The following is a 17,242-nucleotide window of genomic DNA, read 5'->3' on the forward strand; positions in this document are numbered from 1 at the left end:
AAATGTGCAATTTAAGCAGGAGAAAACAAAACAAAGCAAAAACACACACATAACACCAAAAACAAAACATAAACTGGCGGAGTGCGTCTTACAAATAGTCATGCCAAGCTGCTATGCTGTGCAAGGTGCCTTGGGTAACTACAACTGTGCCTCGCTGGCTGGCTGGCTTGCTAAGAAGGTCCTGGCATAGGGACATGTTCCACCACACTTGTCTGGTTAGCTGCATGCTCCCAGGAAACAACCTGCTGCTGTCTACATCATCACCACATGTGAATAAAAGAAAGAAAGACAGCAAGAAAGAAAGAGAGAAAGAAAGAGAGAAAGAGAGAAAGAAAGAGAGAAAGAAAGAAAGAGAGAAAGAAAGAGAGAAAGAGAGAAAGAAAGAGAGAAAGAAAGAAAGAGAGAAAGAAAAAAAAAAGAAGTAAAACGGCGGGAAAACTTGCATCAACACTGGCACTCTCCCTCCAGCAGGGGTAGACAAAATGCTCACAGGAGAGATCCAGATCTGACTTTGACCAACGTTAGAGAAAGGTGTGCACCGTTCCCGGAGGTACTGCAATACCGGGCCGATGCGTGGAGTGGACGGAGCAAGCCCCTGTTCCATCTCCCGATTCCAAAAATCAATTTAATATATGGTCCCCTGATAGGGGACGTATCAGATATTAAACTGATAAGAACAGATACTACACTTGATCTTAGCCAAAAGGCCGAGAAGCGATGGCGACTTGGCCCTTGCCCGGGGCCCCCCAGCCCGGACGGCACAGGGGGATTCAAAGGTGGGTGCAAAATTTCAAGCACAAGCAGACCCCAAAAAAACGGGCTGCTGCTTCCAGAGGGGAAATGTGCAATTTAAGCAGGAGAAAACAAAACAAAGCAAAAACACACACATAACACCAAAAACAAAACATAAACTGGCGGAGTGCGTCTTACAAATAGTCATGCCAAGCTGCTATGCTGTGCAAGGTGCCTTGGGTAACTACAACTGTGCCTCGCTGGCTGGCTGGCTTGCTAAGAAGGTCCTGGCATAGGGACATGTTCCACCACACTTGTCTGGTTAGCTGCATGCTCCCAGGAAACAACCTGCTGCTGTCTACATCATCACCACATGTGAATAAAAGAAAGAAAGACAGCAAGAAAGAAAGAGAGAAAGAAAGAGAGAAAGAGAGAAAGAAAGAGAGAAAGAAAGAAAGAGAGAAAGAAAAAAAAGAAGTAAAACGGCGGGAAAACTTGCATCAACACTGGCACTCTCCCTCCAGCAGGGGTAGACAAAATGCTCACAGGAGAGATCCAGATCTGACTTTGACCAACGTTAGAGAAAGGTGTGCACCGTTCCCGGAGGTACTGCAATACCGGGTCGATGCGTGGAGTGGACGGAGCAAGCCCCTGTTCCATCTCCCGATTCCAAAAATCAATTTAATATATGGTCCCCTGATAGGGGACGTATCAGATATTAAACTGATAAGAACAGATACTACACTTGATCTTAGCCAAAAGGCCGAGAAGCGATGGCGACTTGGCCCTTGCCCGGGGCCCCCCAGCCCGGACGGCACAGGGGGATTCAAAGGTGGGTGCAAAATTTCAAGCACAAGCAGACCCCCAAAAAACGGGCTGCTGCTTCCAGAGGGGAAATGTGCAATTTAAGCAGGAGAAAACAAAACAAAGCAAAAACACACACATAACACCAAAAACAAAACATAAACTGGCGGAGTGCGTCTTACAAATAGTCATGCCAAGCTGCTATGCTGTGCAAGGTGCCTTGGGTAACTACAACTGTGCCTCGCTGGCTGGCTGGCTTGCTAAGAAGGTCCTGGCATAGGGACATGTTCCACCACACTTGTCTGGTTAGCTGTATGCTCCCAGGAAACAACCTGCTGCTGTCTACATCATCACCACATGTGAATAAAAGAAAGAAAGAAAGCAAGAAAGAAAGAGAGAAAGAAAGAGAGAAAGAGAGAAAGAAAGAGAGAAAGAAAAAAAAAAGAAGTAAAACGGCGGGAAAACTTGCATCAACACTGGCACTCTCCCTCCAGCAGGGGTAGACAAAATGCTCACAGGAGAGATCCAGATCTGACTTTGACCAACGTTAGAGAAAGGTGTGCACCGTTCCCGGAGGTACTGCAATACCGGGCCGATGCGTGGAGTGGACGGAGCAAGCCCCTGTTCCATCTCCCGATTCCAAAAATCAATTTAATATATGGTCCCCTGATAGGGGACGTATCAGATATTAAACTGATAAGAACAGATACTACACTTGATCTTAGCCAAAAGGCCGAGAAGCGATGGCGACTTGGCCCTTGCCCGGGGCCCCCCAGCCCGGACGGCACAGGGGGATTCAAAGGTGGGTGCAAAATTCCAAGCACAAGCAGACCCCCAAAAAACGGGCTGCTGCTTCCAGAGGGGAAATGTGCAATTTAAGCAGGAGAAAACAAAACAAAGCAAAAACACACACATAACACCAAAAACAAAACATAAACTGGCGGAGTGCGTCTTACAAATAGTCATGCCAAGCTGCAATGCTGTGCAAGGTGCCTTGGGTAACTACAACTGTGCCTCGCTGGCTGGCTGGCTTGCTAAGAAGGTCCTGGCATAGGGACATGTTCCACCACACTTGTCTGGTTAGCTGTATGCTCCCAGGAAACAACCTGCTGCTGTCTACATCATCACCACATGTGAATAAAAGAAAGAAAGACAGCAAGAAAGAGAGAAAGAAAGAGAGAAAGAGAGAAAGAAAGAGAGAAAGAAAGAAAGAGAGAAAGAAAAAAAAAAGAAGTAAAACGGCGGGAAAACTTGCATCAACACTGGCACTCTCCCTCCAGCAGGGGTAGACAAAATGCTCACAGGAGAGATCCAGATCTGACTTTGACCAACGTTAGAGAAAGGTGTGCACCGTTCCCGGAGGTACTGCAATACCGGGCCGATGCGTGGAGTGGACGGAGCAAGCCCCTGTTCCATCTCCCTATTCCAAAAATCAATTTAATATATGGTCCCCTGATAGGGGACGTATCAGATATTAATACTCTTTTATTGAGATTTTACATTTTTTACATTTACACCCATTCGTTTTTTTCATTCATTTTACATTTCTTTTAAAGATGACATTCATGCATACAGACATACATTTTGTTTTAAAAGCATTTAAAATACATTTAAAAACACCAAGACAATTGTGCTTTGTACATGGTTAAAACAGACACAGATTAAAATCAACATGAAAAAAACCTGTGCTGTTTTAAAAGTGACTGGAAAAAAAGAACCATCTATAAAAAACCAGTGCTTGTGAGGGCCGGGGAGTGCTCTCTAAAAGGTTCAAAAGTGAACATAAAACTAGATCTAAAACAGGGACAGGGGAAAAGGGACAGTGTATAAAACAGTGAGTTAAAATTCTAAAATTTTAAAACACTTAAAATGTAACTTTTAATAGTTTACATTAAAAATCTTAAAGATACATAAAACAAAACAAAACAAAATCAAATAAAACATTCAACGTAAATCAAATAAAAGTCCATAAAACTGAAACAAAAGACTACATAAAACCAGGGCACCGTTGAAAAACGGTCATGCCAGCTAAAAAGGGCGGAATGCTGGCATGACAAAATAAATAAAAGGCTTAGCGGTGCCCCGTAGTCCCGCTCCTAGGAGCTAGCGGTTCCAGTTTTTTCCTTTATTCCATCTTCACGTCCTGAAGTCCGGCGATCCTCCACTCCGCGCAGGCCTTGTCCTTCCCGAGGGTCCGGATGTCCAGAATTACAAAGTCCTTGATAAGAGTTTGTGCCCTTCTGGTCGTGGTGATAGTGTCTAGCTCCTGCTTGTGATAGACACAGACGTTACGGCCTTCCCACAGGATCTGCTTGACAACATTGATGACACGTCAAACGCACTTAGCTGTGCTGGTAGTGATTCCTCCCGCAGGCCCATAGAGCACAGTCTCAGCGGTCATCTTGGCCGTGTCAGCAAACCTGTTTAGGAAGACAGAGACAGAGAGCCAGACACTGCCAGCCACATCACACTCCCAGAAGATATGGGCTGGTGTTTCTCTCTTGCGGCACTTTGCATAGGGGCATGTTTCTACTTGGGCTAGTCCCCTCCTGAACATGAACGCTCGAGTGGGGAGTGCACTGTGGACGGTGTTCCATGCTATATCCTTCTGGACATTACTGAGGCAGCTGTGAGACACATTCTCCCAGATTTTTTGGCTTTGGGTGAGGGAGAAAGTAGCTACTTTTTCAATTTCCTGGGAACCGGCAAGATATTTAGTTACAGCCTTGTATTCCCAGGAGGCCAATTTTGCTTTATCTAAGCCCAATTTATATATAGTGTCCCTTAAGGTTCTATAATACAATGGGGGGTCCCAGGAGTACGGCACGGTGTTATCAATAGTGCAGAGGCCCAAGGCCCTGAGACAGGTGGCAAAATAGAAACGATTCATGTAACATACCTTCCTGTCCAGGGCCTGGATGTTCTTGATAGTTTGCGTGAGCCCCTGCACTCGGGTGAGCTGCACAACGTCCGGGACCCCCTTACCTCCCTTCTTGTCGGCTTTACTCAGGGTGGCTCGTTTTACCCTCTCCATCTTGCTGCCCCAGATAAAGCGGTGGATAATGCGGTCCACCACTTTTTTGGTGGTCCTGTCTGGGGGAAAGATTTTTCCTACATAAGAGAGGATGGGGAACAGTATAGACTTGGTTATTAATACTCTACCCGTCATTGTTAAGGATCTTGTGCTCCATCCGCCAATCTTTTTACGGACCTGGTTAATGGCCGCCGTCCAGCTCTGGGCCCCCGAGCTATTGTTCTCGAAAATGAGGCCCAGAATCTTGATTTTGTCCTTTTTGACAGGGTACATGTCCGACAGTTCCCTATCTACCTGCCAATTTTTAGACACGTAGACTTCGCTCTTGGACTTATTAATCACTGCCCCGGTCGCCGTGCAGTACTTCCCAAGGATATTACTAATCCGAGGTACCGACGATGTGTTGGTGCAAATGAGTGACACATCGTCCATATATGCTGTTGTTTTGACCTGGACCCCGTTGGATCCAGGCAGCTGGAAACCAGTTATATTGGTATCCCTACGAATTGCCTGCAGGAGGGGTTCAATGCACACGACATATAGCAGTGGGGATAGTGGGCAACCCTGTCTGACCCCTGACTGGATAGATATTTTACCAGTCAGGTGCCTGTTCACCAAGACTCGGGTACTAATGTTTGTATAGATGGTTTTAACCCACCCCCTAAGTCCAGGAGCGAATTTCATCTGGTCCATCACTTTGTACATATATTCATGGCTTACCCTATCGAACGCCTTCTCCTGGTCAAGGTTGAACAGGCAGAGGGGATGGTTCCGTTCTCTAGAATAAGCCAGAATGTCCCTTGTTAACATTAAAATATCCGTGATGGACCTCCCTGGGACGCCACAAGCCTGGTCGGGGCCAATGACCAAAGGGAGGTGTACTTGTAGCCGGAGCATCAGAGCTTTGGCTAGTATCTTGTAATCCACGCAAAGGAGGCTGATTGGGCGCCAATTCCGTAGATCTTTAACTTCCCCTTTCTTATGAAGGAGAGTAATTACACTCTCCCGCATAGAAGGGCCCAACCGCTTCTCCCTGTAGACCGCTCTGTAGACCTCCGCTAAATGGACTTTTAGCGTGTCCCAAAAAAGATGGTAATACTCACCCGGGATGCCATCTGGACCTGGCGTCTTACCGGTGTTCATGGTCTTAACCGCCTGGGTGAGCTCCTCCAGCGTGAGTTCTGGGTCCTTCTCCTCCTCCTCGTCGTCCTGCACTGAGTCAGGCTCCAACTGGCTCAGGAACCACTCTATCAGGGTGTCATCTGTAGCTTTGATGTTATACAGGTCCCTATAGAAGTTCTCTACCACTTTTTTCACTCCCTCACTATCCTCTACTATCCTCCCCCTGCTGTCGAGCATGGAGGACATCAAGTGCTGCTTCTCCCTCGTTTTCTGGAAGAAGAAGCGAGTACACTTTTCGTCTTCCTCCATTTTTTGCACTTTTGCATTGTGCATGACCTTTCGTTGTTCCTCCCTACAAAGCACTGAAAGATCTAGCTTGGTCTGGGCTATCTCGTCGCTTACAGGGAACCCCCGAAGCTGAAGCAGGCTCAGACGCTGGAGGGCAGCATTCAGGTATTTATATTTGGCCCTCCTTTCTTTTGCTTTCTTTTGCTGCAAAAGACCGAGAAGCGATGGCGACTTGGCCCTTGCCCGGGGCCCCCCAGCCCGGACGGCACAGGGGGATTCATAGGTGGGTGCAAAATTCCAAGCACAAGCAGACCCCCAAAAAACGGGCTGCTGCTTCCAGAGGGGAAATGTGCAATTTAAGCAGGAGAAAACAAAACAAAGCAAAAACACACACATAACACCAAAAACAAAACATAAACTGGCGGAGTGCGTCTTACAAATAGTCATGCCAAGCTGCTATGCTGTGCAAGGTGCCTTGGGTAACTACAACTGTGCCTCGCTGGCTGGCTGGCTTGCTAAGAAGGTCCTGGCATAGGGACATGTTCCACCACACTTGTCTGGTTAGCTGCATGCTCCCAGGAAACAACCTGCTGCTGTCTACATCATCACCACATGTGAATAAAAGAAAGAAAGACAGCAAGAAAGAGAGAAAGAAAGAGAGAAAGAGAGAAAGAAAGAGAGAAAGAAAGAAAGAGAGAAAGAAAAAAAAAAGAAGTAAAACGGCGGGAAAACTTGCATCAACACTGGCACTCTCCCTCCAGCAGGGGTAGACAAAATGCTCACAGGAGAGATCCAGATCTGACTTTGACCAACGTTAGAGAAAGGTGTGCACCATTCCCGGAGGTACTGCAATACCGGGCCGATGCGTGGAGTGGACGGAGCAAGCCCCTGTTCCATCTCCCGATTCCAAAAATCAATTTAATATATGGTCCCCTGATAGGGGACGTATCAGATATTAAACTGATAAGAACAGATACTACACTTGATCTTAGCCAAAAGGCCGAGAAGCGATGGCGACTTGGCCCTTGTCCGGGGCCCCCCAGCCCGGACGGCACAGGGGGATTCAAAAGGTGGGTGCAAAATTTCAAGCACAAGCAGACCCCAAAAAAACGGGCTGCTGCTTCCAGAGGGGAAATGTGCAATTTAAGCAGGAGAAAACAAAACAAAGCAAAAACACACACATAACACCAAAAACAAAACATAAACTGGCGGAGTGCGTCTTACAAATAGTCATGCCAAGCTGCTATGCTGTGCAAGGTGCCTTGGGTAACTACAACTGTGCCTCGCTGGCTGGCTTGCTAAGAAGGTCCTGGCATAGGGACATGTTCCACCACACTTGTCTGGTTAGCTGCATGCTCCCAGGAAACAACCTGCTGCTGTCTACATCATCACCACATGTGAATAAAAGAAAGAAAGACAGCAAGAAAGAAAGAGAGAAAGAAAGAGAGAAAGAGAGAAAGAAAGAGAGAAAGAAAGAAAGAGAGAAAGAAAAAAAAGAAGTAAAACGGCGGGAAAACTTGCATCAACACTGGCACTCTCCCTCCAGCAGGGGTAGACAAAATGCTCACAGGAGAGATCCAGATCTGACTTTGACCAACGTTAGAGAAAGGTGTGCACCGTTCCTGGAGGTACTGCAATACCGGGCCGATGCGTGGAGTGGACGGAGCAAGCCCCTGTTCCATCTCCCGATTCCAAAAATCAATTTAATATATGGTCCCCTGATACTCTTTTATTGAGATTTTACATTTTTTTACATTTACACCCATTCGTTTTTTCATTCATTTTACATTTCTTTTAAAGATGACATTCATGCATACAGACATACATTTTGTTTTAAAAGCATTTAAAATACATTTAAAAACACCAAGACAATTGTGCTTTGTACATGGTTAAAACAGACACAGATTAAAATCAACATGAAAAAAACCTGTGCTGTTTTAAAAGTGACTGGAAAAAAAGAACCATCTATAAAAAACCAGTGCTTGTGAGGGCCGGGGAGTGCTCTCTAAAAAGGTTCAAAAGTGAACATAAAACTAGATCTAAAACAGGGACAGGGGAAAAGGGACAGTGTATAAACAGTGAGTTAAAATTCTAAAATTTTAAAACACTTAAAATGTAACTTTTAATAGTTAACATTAAAAATCTTTTAGATACATAAAACAAAACAAAACAAAAATCAAATAAAACATTCAAAATAAATCAAATCAAAATCCATAAAACTGAAACAAAAAGACTACATAAAACCAGGGCACCGTTCAAAAACGGTCATGCCAGCTAAAAAGGGCGGAATGCTGGCATGACAAAATAAATAAAAGGCTTAGCGGTGCCCCGTAGTCCCGCTCCTAGGAGCTAGCGGTTCCAGTTTTTTCCCTTATTCCATCTTCACGTCCTGAAGTCCGGCGATCCTCCACTCCGCGCAGGCCTTGTCCTTCCCGAGGGTCCGGATGTCCAGAATTACAAAGTCCTTGATAAGAGTTTGTGCCCTTCTGGTCGTGGTGATAGTGTCTAGCTCCTGCTTGTGATAGACACAGACGTTACGGCCTTCCCACAGGATCTGCTTGACAACATTGATGACACGCCAAACGCACTTAGCTGTGCTGGTAGTGATTCCTCCCGCAGGCCCATAGAGCACAGTCTCAGCGGTCATCTTGGCCGTGTCAGCAAACCTGTTTAGGAAGACAGAGACAGAGAGCCAGACACTGCCAGCCACATCACACTCCCAGAAGATATGGGCTGGTGTTTCTCTCTTGCGGCACTTTGCATAGGGGCATGTTTCTACTTGGGCTAGTCCCCTCCTGAACATGAACGCTCGAGTGGGGAGTGCACTGTGGACGGTGTTCCATGCTATATCCTTCTGGACATTACTGAGGCAGCTGTGAGACACATTCTCCCAGATTTTTTGGCTTTGGGTGAGGGAGAAAGTAGCTACTTTTTCAATTTCCTGGGAACCGGCAAGATATTTAGTTACAGCCTTGTATTCCCAGGAGGCCAATTTTGCTTTATCTAAGCCCAATTTATATATAGTGTCCCTTAAGGTTCTATAATACAATGGGGGGTCCCAGGAGTACGGCACGGTGTTATCAATAGTGCAGAGGCCCAAGGCCCTGAGACAGGTGGCAAAATAGAAACGATTCATGTAACATACCTTCCTGTCCAGGGCCTGGATGTTCTTGATAGTTTGCGTGAGCCCCTGCACTCGGGTGAGCTGCACAACGTCCGGGACCCCCTTACCTCCCTTCTTGTCGGCTTTACTCAGAGTGGCTCGCTTTACCCTCTCCATCTTGCTGCCCCAGATAAAGCGGTGGATAATGCGGTCCACCACTTTTTTGGTGGTCCTGTCTGGGGGAAAGATTTTTCCTACATAAGAGAGGATGGGGAACAGTATAGACTTGGTTATTAATACTCTACCCGTCATTGTTAAGGATCTTGTGCTCCATCCGCCAATCTTTTTACGGACCTGGTTAATGGCCGCCGTCCAGCTCTGGGCCCCCGAGCTATTGTTCTCGAAAATGAGGCCCAGAATCTTGATTTTGTCCTTTTTGACAGGGTACATGTCCGACAGTTCCCTATCTACCTGCCAATTTTTAGACACGTAGACTTCGCTCTTGGACTTATTAATCACTGCCCCGGTCGCCGTGCAGTACTTCTCAAGGATATTACTAATCCGAGGTACCGACGATGTGTTGGTGCAAATGAGTGACACATCGTCCATATATGCTGTTGTTTTGACCTGGACCCCGTTAGATCCAGGCAGCTGGAAACCAGTTATATTGGTATCCCTACGAATTGCCTGCAGGAGGGGTTCAATGCACACGACATATAGCAGTGGGGATAGTGGGCAACCCTGTCTGACCCCTGACTGGATAGATATTTTACCAGTCAGGTGCCTGTTCACCAAGACTCGGGTACTAATGTTTGTATATATGGTTTTAACCCACTCCCTAAGTCCAGGAGCGAATTTCATCTGGTCCATCACTTTGTACATATATTCATGGCTTACCCTATCGAACGCCTTCTCCTGGTCAAGGTTGAACAGGCAGAGGGGATGGTTCCGTTCTCTAGAATAAGCCAGAATGTCCCTTGTTAACATTAAAATATCCGTGATGGACCTCCCTGGGACGCCACAAGCCTGGTCAGGGCCAATGACCAAAGGGAGGTGTACTTGTAGCCGGAGCATCAGAGCTTTGGCTAGTATCTTGTAATCCACGCAAAGGAGGCTGATTGGGCGCCAATTCCGTAGATCTTTAACTTCCCCTTTCTTATGAAGGAGAGTAATTACACTCTCCCGCATAGAAGGGCCCAACCGCTTCTCCCTGTAGACCGCTCTGTAGACCTCCGCTAAATGGACTTTTAGCGTGTCCCAAAAAAGATGGTAATACTCACCCGGGATGCCATCTGGACCTGGCGTCTTACCGGTGTTCATGGTCTTAACCGCCTGGGTGAGCTCCTCCAGCGTGAGTTCTGGGTCCTTCTCCTCCTCCTCCTCGTCCCGCACTGAGTCAGGCTCCAACTGGCTCAGGAACCACTCTATCAGGGTGTCATCTGTAGCTTTGATGTTATACAGGTCCCTATAGAAGTTCTCTACCACTTTTTTCACTCCCTCACTATCCTCTACTATCCTCCCCCTGCTGTCGAGCATGGAGGACATCAAGTGCCGCTTCTCCCTCGTTTTCTGGAAGAAGAAGCGAGTACACTTTTCATCTTCCTCCATTTTTTGCACTTTTGCATTGTGCATGACCTTTCGTTGTTCCTCCCTACAAAGCACTGAAAGATCTAGCTTGGTCTGGGCTATCTCGTCGCTTACAGGGAACCCCCGAAGCTGAAGCAGGCTCAGACGCTGGAGGGCAGCATTCAGGTATTTATATTTGGCCCTCCTTTCTTTGGCTTTCCTCTTGCCTGCTGCTATGAAATAACCCTTAGTTCTCATTTTGACCATCTCCCACCACTCTATAGGGGAGTTGAATAGGTCACGCAAAGTGGTCCACTCAACAAGCCTGCTCTTATAGGCTGCAGCTATGGAGGGGTCATCGAGTAAGGAGGTGTTTAATTTCCAGACCCCTGACCCCATCTGGGAGGTCTGAGGGACCTGCAATGTTACCTGCAGGAGCCTATGGTCAGAGAAGAAGACGGCCTGGGTGTCTACTGCCGTCTTCGTAAGGGAGCTGGTATGCAGGACGAGATCTATACGGGAGAAGGAGGTCCCAGATGAGCTCACCCAGGTAAAGGGAGGCACCAGGTCCTTACCTGCATCACACAGGGAGAAATCAGATATTACGGAGGACAAAACTCTACTAGAGCGGTCGTTGCGTGGCCTGCTCCGGTCTACGTCCCTCAGAGCACAATTGAAGTCACCTGACACGATGACGGGTACGTTCCCCAGCAGGAGTGGACGCAGCTGTGGAAAAAATTGAACTCTTTCGTTTTGGTTAGTGGGTGCGTAGACATTGACCAGTCTGAGGGGAGTGTTGTTGTATGTCACATCCACGCTCAGAATTCTACCAGGTTCTACCTCCCTGCTGCTGCGGGAGGTAATAAATGGGTTTTTAAACAGGATACCTACTCCGTCGGCTCTGGCTATGTTGGAGCCCGACCAGAAGGAGTCCCCCAGGGTCCAACTCTCCTTCAGGTCCCTATAATCAGGGCTCGACGAAATACCACACTCCTGCAGAAAGATGAGATCTGCTTTCAAGATAGCTAGATAGTTTAGTACATCAAATCTTTTTTGTGTCTCCCTGATGCTCCTGACATTAACAGACACACATATCAGGGCCATCAGGGTAGCTAACAAGAAAAGGAGTCGCTGCGTCCAGAAAGAGAGAAAGAAAGAAAGAAAGAAAAAAAAAAGAAGTAAAACGGCGGGAAAACTTGCATCAACACTGGCACTCTCCCTCCAGCAGGGGTAGACAAAATGCTTACAGGAGAGATCCAGATCTGACTTTGACCAACGTTAGAGAAAGGTGTGCACCATTCCCGGAGGTACTGCAATACCGGGCCGATGCGTGGAGTGGACGGAGCAAGCCCCTGTTCCATCTCCCGATTCCAAAAATCAATTTAATATATGGTCCCCTGATAGGGGACGTATCAGATATTAAACTGATAAGAACAGATACTACACTTGATCTTAGCCAAAAGGCCGAGAAGCGATGGCGACTTGGCCCTTGCCCGGGGCCCCCCAGCCCGGACGGCACAGGGGGATTCAAAGGTGGGTGCAAAATTCCAAGCACAAGCAGACCCCCAAAAAACGGGCTGCTGCTTCCAGAGGGGAAATGTGCAATTTAAGCAGGAGAAAACAAAACAAAGCAAAAACACACACATAACACCAAAAACAAAACATAAACTGGCGGAGTGCGTCTTACAAATAGTCATGCCAAGCTGCTATGCTGTGCAAGGTGCCTTGGGTAACTACAACTGTGCCTCGCTGGCTGGCTGGCTTGCTAAGAAGGTCCTGGCATAGGGACATGTTCCACCACACTTGTCTGGTTAGCTGCATGCTCCCAGGAAACAACCTGCTGCTGTCTACGTCATCACCACATGTGAATAAAAGAAAGAAAGACAGCAAGAAAGAAAGAGAGAAAGAAAGAGAGAAAGAGAGAAAGAAAGAGAGAAAGAAAGAAAGAGAGAAAGAAAAAAAAAGAAGTAAAACGGCGGGAAAACTTGCATCAACACTGGCACTCTCCCTCCAGCAGGGGTAGACAAAATGCTCACAGGAGAGATCCAGATCTGACTTTGACCAACGTTAGAGAAAGGTGTGCACCGTTCCCGGAGGTACTGCAATATCGGGCCGATGCGTGGAGTGGACGGAGCAAGCCCCTGTTCCATCTCCCGATTCCAAAAATCTATTTAATATATGGTCCCCTGATAGGGGACGTATCAGATATTAAACTGATAAGAACAGATACTACACTTGATCTTAGCCAAAAGGCCGAGAAGCGATGGCAACTTGGCCCTTGCCCGGGGCCCCCCAGCCCGGACGGCACAGGGGGATTCAAAGGTGGGTGCAAAATTTCAAGCACAAGCAGACCCCAAAAAAACGGGCTGCTGCTTCCAGAGGGGAAATGTGCAATTTAAGCAGGAGGAAACAAAACAAAGCAAAAACACACACATAACACCAAAAACAAAACATAAACTGGCGGAGTGCGTCTTACAAATAGTCATGCCAAGCTGCTATGCTGTGCAAGGTGCCTTGGGTAACTACAACTGTGCCTCGCTGGCTGGCTGGCTTGCTAAGAAGGTCCTGGCATAGGGACATGTTCCACCACACTTGTCTGGTTAGCTGCATGCTCCCAGGAAACAACCTGCTGCTGTCTACATCATCACCACATGAGAATAAAAGAAAGAAAGACAGCAAGAAAGAAAGAGAGAAAGAAAGAGAGAAAGAGAAAGAAAGAGAGAAAGAAAGAAAGAGAGAAATACTCTTTTATTGAGATTTTACATTTTTTTACATTTACACCCATTCGTTTTTTCATTCATTTTACATTTCTTTTAAAGATGACATTCATGCATACAGACATACATTTTGTTTTAAAAGCATTTAAAATACATTTAAAAACACCAAGACAATTGTGCTTTGTACATGGTTAAAACAGACACAGATTAAAATCAACATGAAAAAAACCTGTGCTGTTTTAAAAGTGACTGGAAAAAAAGAACCATCTATAAAAAACCAGTGCTTGTGAGGGCCGGGGAGTGCTCTCTAAAAGTTCAAAAGTGAACATAAAACTATATTACTAAAACAGGGACAGGGGAAAAGGGACAGTGTGTGGAACAGTGAGTTAAAATTCTAAAATTTTAAAACACTTAAAATGTAACTTTTAATAGTTAACATTAAAAATCTTTTAGATACATAAAACAAAACAAAACAAAAATCAAATAAAACATTCAAAATAAATCAAATCAAAATCCATAAAACTGAAACAAAAAGACTACATAAAACCAGGGCACCGTTCAAAAACGGTCATGCCAGCTAAAAAGGGCGGAATGCTGGCATGACAAAATAAATAAAAGGCTTAGCGGTGCCCCGTAGTCCCGCTCCTAGGAGCTAGCGGTTCCAGTTTTTTCCCTTATTCCATCTTCACGTCCTGAAGTCCGGCGATCCTCCACTCCGCGCAGGCCTTGTCCTTCCCGAGGGTCCGGATGTCCAGAATTACAAAGTCCTTGATAAGAGTTTGTGCCCTTCTGGTCGTGGTGATAGTGTCTAGCTCCTGCTTGTGATAGACACAGACGTTACGGCCTTCCCACAGGATCTGCTTGACAACATTGATGACACGCCAAACGCACTTAGCTGTGCTGGTAGTGATTCCTCCCGCAGGCCCATAGAGCACAGTCTCAGCGGTCATCTTGGCCGTGTCAGCAAACCTGTTTAGGAAGACAGAGACAGAGAGCCAGACACTGCCAGCCACATCACACTCCCAGAAGATATGGGCTGGTGTTTCTCTCTTGCGGCACTTTGCATAGGGGCATGTTTCTACTTGGGCTAGTCCCCTCCTGAACATGAACGCTCGAGTGGGGAGTGCACTGTGGACGGTGTTCCATGCTATATCCTTCTGGACATTACTGAGGCAGCTGTGAGACACATTCTCCCAGATTTTTTGGCTTTGGGTGAGGGAGAAAGTAGCTACTTTTTCAATTTCCTGGGAACCGGCAAGATATTTAGTTACAGCCTTGTATTCCCAGGAGGCCAATTTTGCTTTATCTAAGCCCAATTTATATATAGTGTCCCTTAAGGTTCTATAATACAATGGGGGGTCCCAGGAGTACGGCACGGTGTTATCAATAGTGCAGAGGCCCAAGGCCCTGAGACAGGTGGCAAAATAGAAACGATTCATGTAACATACCTTCCTGTCCAGGGCCTGGATGTTCTTGATAGTTTGCGTGAGCCCCTGCACTCGGGTGAGCTGCACAACGTCCGGGACCCCCTTACCTCCCTTCTTGTCGGCTTTACTCAGGGTGGCTCGCTTTACCCTCTCCATCTTGCTGCCCCAGATAAAGCGGTGGATAATGCGGTCCACCACTTTTTTGGTGGTCCTGTCTGGGGGAAAGATTTTTCCTACATAAGAGAGGATGGGGAACAGTATAGACTTGGTTATTAATACTCTACCCGTCATTGTTAAGGATCTTGTGCTCCATCCGCCAATCTTTTTACGGACCTGGTTAATGGCCGCCGTCCAGCTCTGGGCCCCCGAGCTATTGTTCTCGAAAATGAGGCCCAGAATCTTGATTTTGTCCTTTTTGACAGGGTACATGTCCGACAGTTCCCTATCTACCTGCCAATTTTTAGACACGTAGACTTCGCTCTTGGACTTATTAATCACTGCCCCGGTCGCCGTGCAGTACTTCTCAAGGATATTACTAATCCGAGGTACCGACGATGTGTTGGTGCAAATGAGTGACACATCGTCCATATATGCTGTTGTTTTGACCTGGACCCCGTTGGATCCAGGCAGCTGGAAACCAGTTATATTGGTATCCCTACGAATTGCCTGCAGGAGGGGTTCAATGCACACGACATATATCAGTGGGGATAGTGGGCAACCCTGTCTGACCCCTGACTGGATAGATATTTTACCAGTCAGGTGCCTGTTCACCAAGACTCGGGTACTAATGTTTGTATATATGGTTTTAACCCACTCCCTAAGTCCAGGAGCGAATTTCATCTGGTCCATCACTTTGTACATATATTCATGGCTTACCCTATCGAACGCCTTCTCCTGGTCAAGGTTGAACAGGCAGAGGGGATGGTTCCGTTCTCTAGAATAAGCCAGAATGTCCCTTGTTAACATTAAAATATCCGTGATGGACCTCCCTGGGACGCCACAAGCCTGGTCGGGGCCAATGACCAAAGGGAGGTGTACTTGTAGCCGGAGCATCAGAGCTTTGGCTAGTATCTTGTAATCCACGCAAAGGAGGCTGATCGGGCGCCAATTCCGTAGATCTTTAACTTCCCCTTTCTTATGAAGGAGAGTAATTACACTCTCCCGCATAGAAGGGCCCAACCGCTTCTCCCTGTAGACCGCTCTGTATACCTCCGCTAAATGGACTTTTAGCGTGTCCCAAAAAAGATGGTAATACTCACCCGGGATGCCATCTGGACCTGGCGTCTTACCGGTGTTCATGGTCTTAACCGCCTGAGTGAGCTCCTCCAGCGTGAGTTCTGGGTCCTTCTCCTCCTCCTCCTCGTCCCGCACTGAGTCAGGCTCCAACTGGCTCAGGAACCACTCTATCAGGGTGTCATCTGTAGCTTTGATGTTATACAGGTCCCTATAGAAGTTCTCTACCACTTTTTTCACTCCCTCACTATCCTCTACTATCCTCCCCCTGCTGTCGAGCATGGAGGACATCAAGTGCCGCTTCTCCCTCGTTTTCTGGAAGAAGAAGCGAGTACACTTTTCGTCTTCCTCCATTTTTTGCACTTTTGCATTGTGCATGACCTTTCGTTGTTCCTCCCTACAAAGCACTGAAAGATCTAGCTTGGTCTGGGCTATCTCGTCGCTTACAGGGAACCCCCGAAGCTGAAGCAGGCTCAGACGCTGGAGGGCAGCATTCAGGTATTTATATTTGGCCCTCCTTTCTTTTGCTTTCCTCTTGCCTGCTGCTATGAAATAACCCTTAGTTCTCATTTTGACCATCTCCCACCACTCTATAGGGGAGTTGAATAGGTCACGCAAAGTGGTCCACTCAACAAGCCTGCTCTTATAGGCTGCAGCTATGGAGGGGTCATCGAGTAAGGAGGTGTTTAATTTCCAGACCCCTGACCCCATCTGGGAGGTCTGAGGGACCTGCAATGTTACCTGCAGGAGCCTATGGTCAGAGAAGAAGACGGCCTGGGTGTCTACTGCCGTCTTCGTAAGGGAGCTGGTATGCAGGACGATATCTATACGGGAGAAGGAGGTCCCAGATGAGCTCACCCAGGTAAAGGGAGGCACCAGGTCCTTACCTGCATCACACAGGGAGAAATCAGATATTACGGAGGACAAAACTCTACTAGAGCGGTCGTTGCGTGGCCTGCTCCGGTCTACGTCCCTCAGAGCACAATTGAAGTCACCTGACACGATGACGGGTACGTTCCCCAGCAGGAGTGGACGCAGCTGTGGAAAAAATTGAACTCTTTCGTTTTGGTTAGTGGGTGCGTAGACATTGACCAGTCTGAGGGGAGTGTTGTTGTATGTCACATCCACGCTCAGAATTCTACCAGGTTCTACCTCCCTGCTGCTGCGGGAGGTAATAAATGGGTTTTTAAACAGGATACCTACTCCGTCGGCTCTG

General features: G+C 47.0%; 6 non-coding genes and 2 pseudogenes across 6 annotated transcripts; all 8 read right to left on the reverse strand.

Moving 5' to 3' along the window:
• Positions 1-528: 528 nt before the first annotated feature.
• Positions 529-719, reverse strand: LOC131739031 (U2 spliceosomal RNA). The gene has a single exon (XR_009330199.1). It is a non-coding gene; the product is annotated as a U2 spliceosomal RNA (small nuclear RNA).
• Positions 720-1,316: 597 nt separating this feature from the next.
• Positions 1,317-1,507, reverse strand: LOC131738962 (U2 spliceosomal RNA). Its single transcript, XR_009330130.1, has one exon. It is a non-coding gene; the product is annotated as a U2 spliceosomal RNA (small nuclear RNA).
• Positions 1,508-2,090: 583 nt separating this feature from the next.
• LOC131739032 (U2 spliceosomal RNA) lies at positions 2,091-2,281 on the reverse strand. Its single transcript, XR_009330200.1, has one exon. It is a non-coding gene; the product is annotated as a U2 spliceosomal RNA (small nuclear RNA).
• A 595-nt stretch (positions 2,282-2,876) lies between these two features.
• On the reverse strand, positions 2,877-3,031 carry LOC131738631 (U2 spliceosomal RNA; annotated as a pseudogene).
• A 3,770-nt stretch (positions 3,032-6,801) lies between these two features.
• Positions 6,802-6,992, reverse strand: LOC131739278 (U2 spliceosomal RNA). Its single transcript, XR_009330446.1, has one exon. It is a non-coding gene; the product is annotated as a U2 spliceosomal RNA (small nuclear RNA).
• Positions 6,993-7,586: 594 nt separating this feature from the next.
• LOC131738863 (U2 spliceosomal RNA) lies at positions 7,587-7,719 on the reverse strand (annotated as a pseudogene).
• Positions 7,720-11,934: 4,215 nt separating this feature from the next.
• On the reverse strand, positions 11,935-12,125 carry LOC131739279 (U2 spliceosomal RNA). Its single transcript, XR_009330447.1, has one exon. It is a non-coding gene; the product is annotated as a U2 spliceosomal RNA (small nuclear RNA).
• Positions 12,126-12,723: 598 nt separating this feature from the next.
• LOC131738299 (U2 spliceosomal RNA) lies at positions 12,724-12,914 on the reverse strand. Its single transcript, XR_009329863.1, has one exon. It is a non-coding gene; the product is annotated as a U2 spliceosomal RNA (small nuclear RNA).
• Positions 12,915-17,242: the final 4,328 nt, after the last annotated feature.

This window comes from Acipenser ruthenus, chromosome 10 (genome assembly GCF_902713425.1).
Source record: "Acipenser ruthenus chromosome 10, fAciRut3.2 maternal haplotype, whole genome shotgun sequence".
Lineage (NCBI taxonomy): Eukaryota > Metazoa > Chordata > Actinopteri > Acipenseriformes > Acipenseridae > Acipenser > Acipenser ruthenus.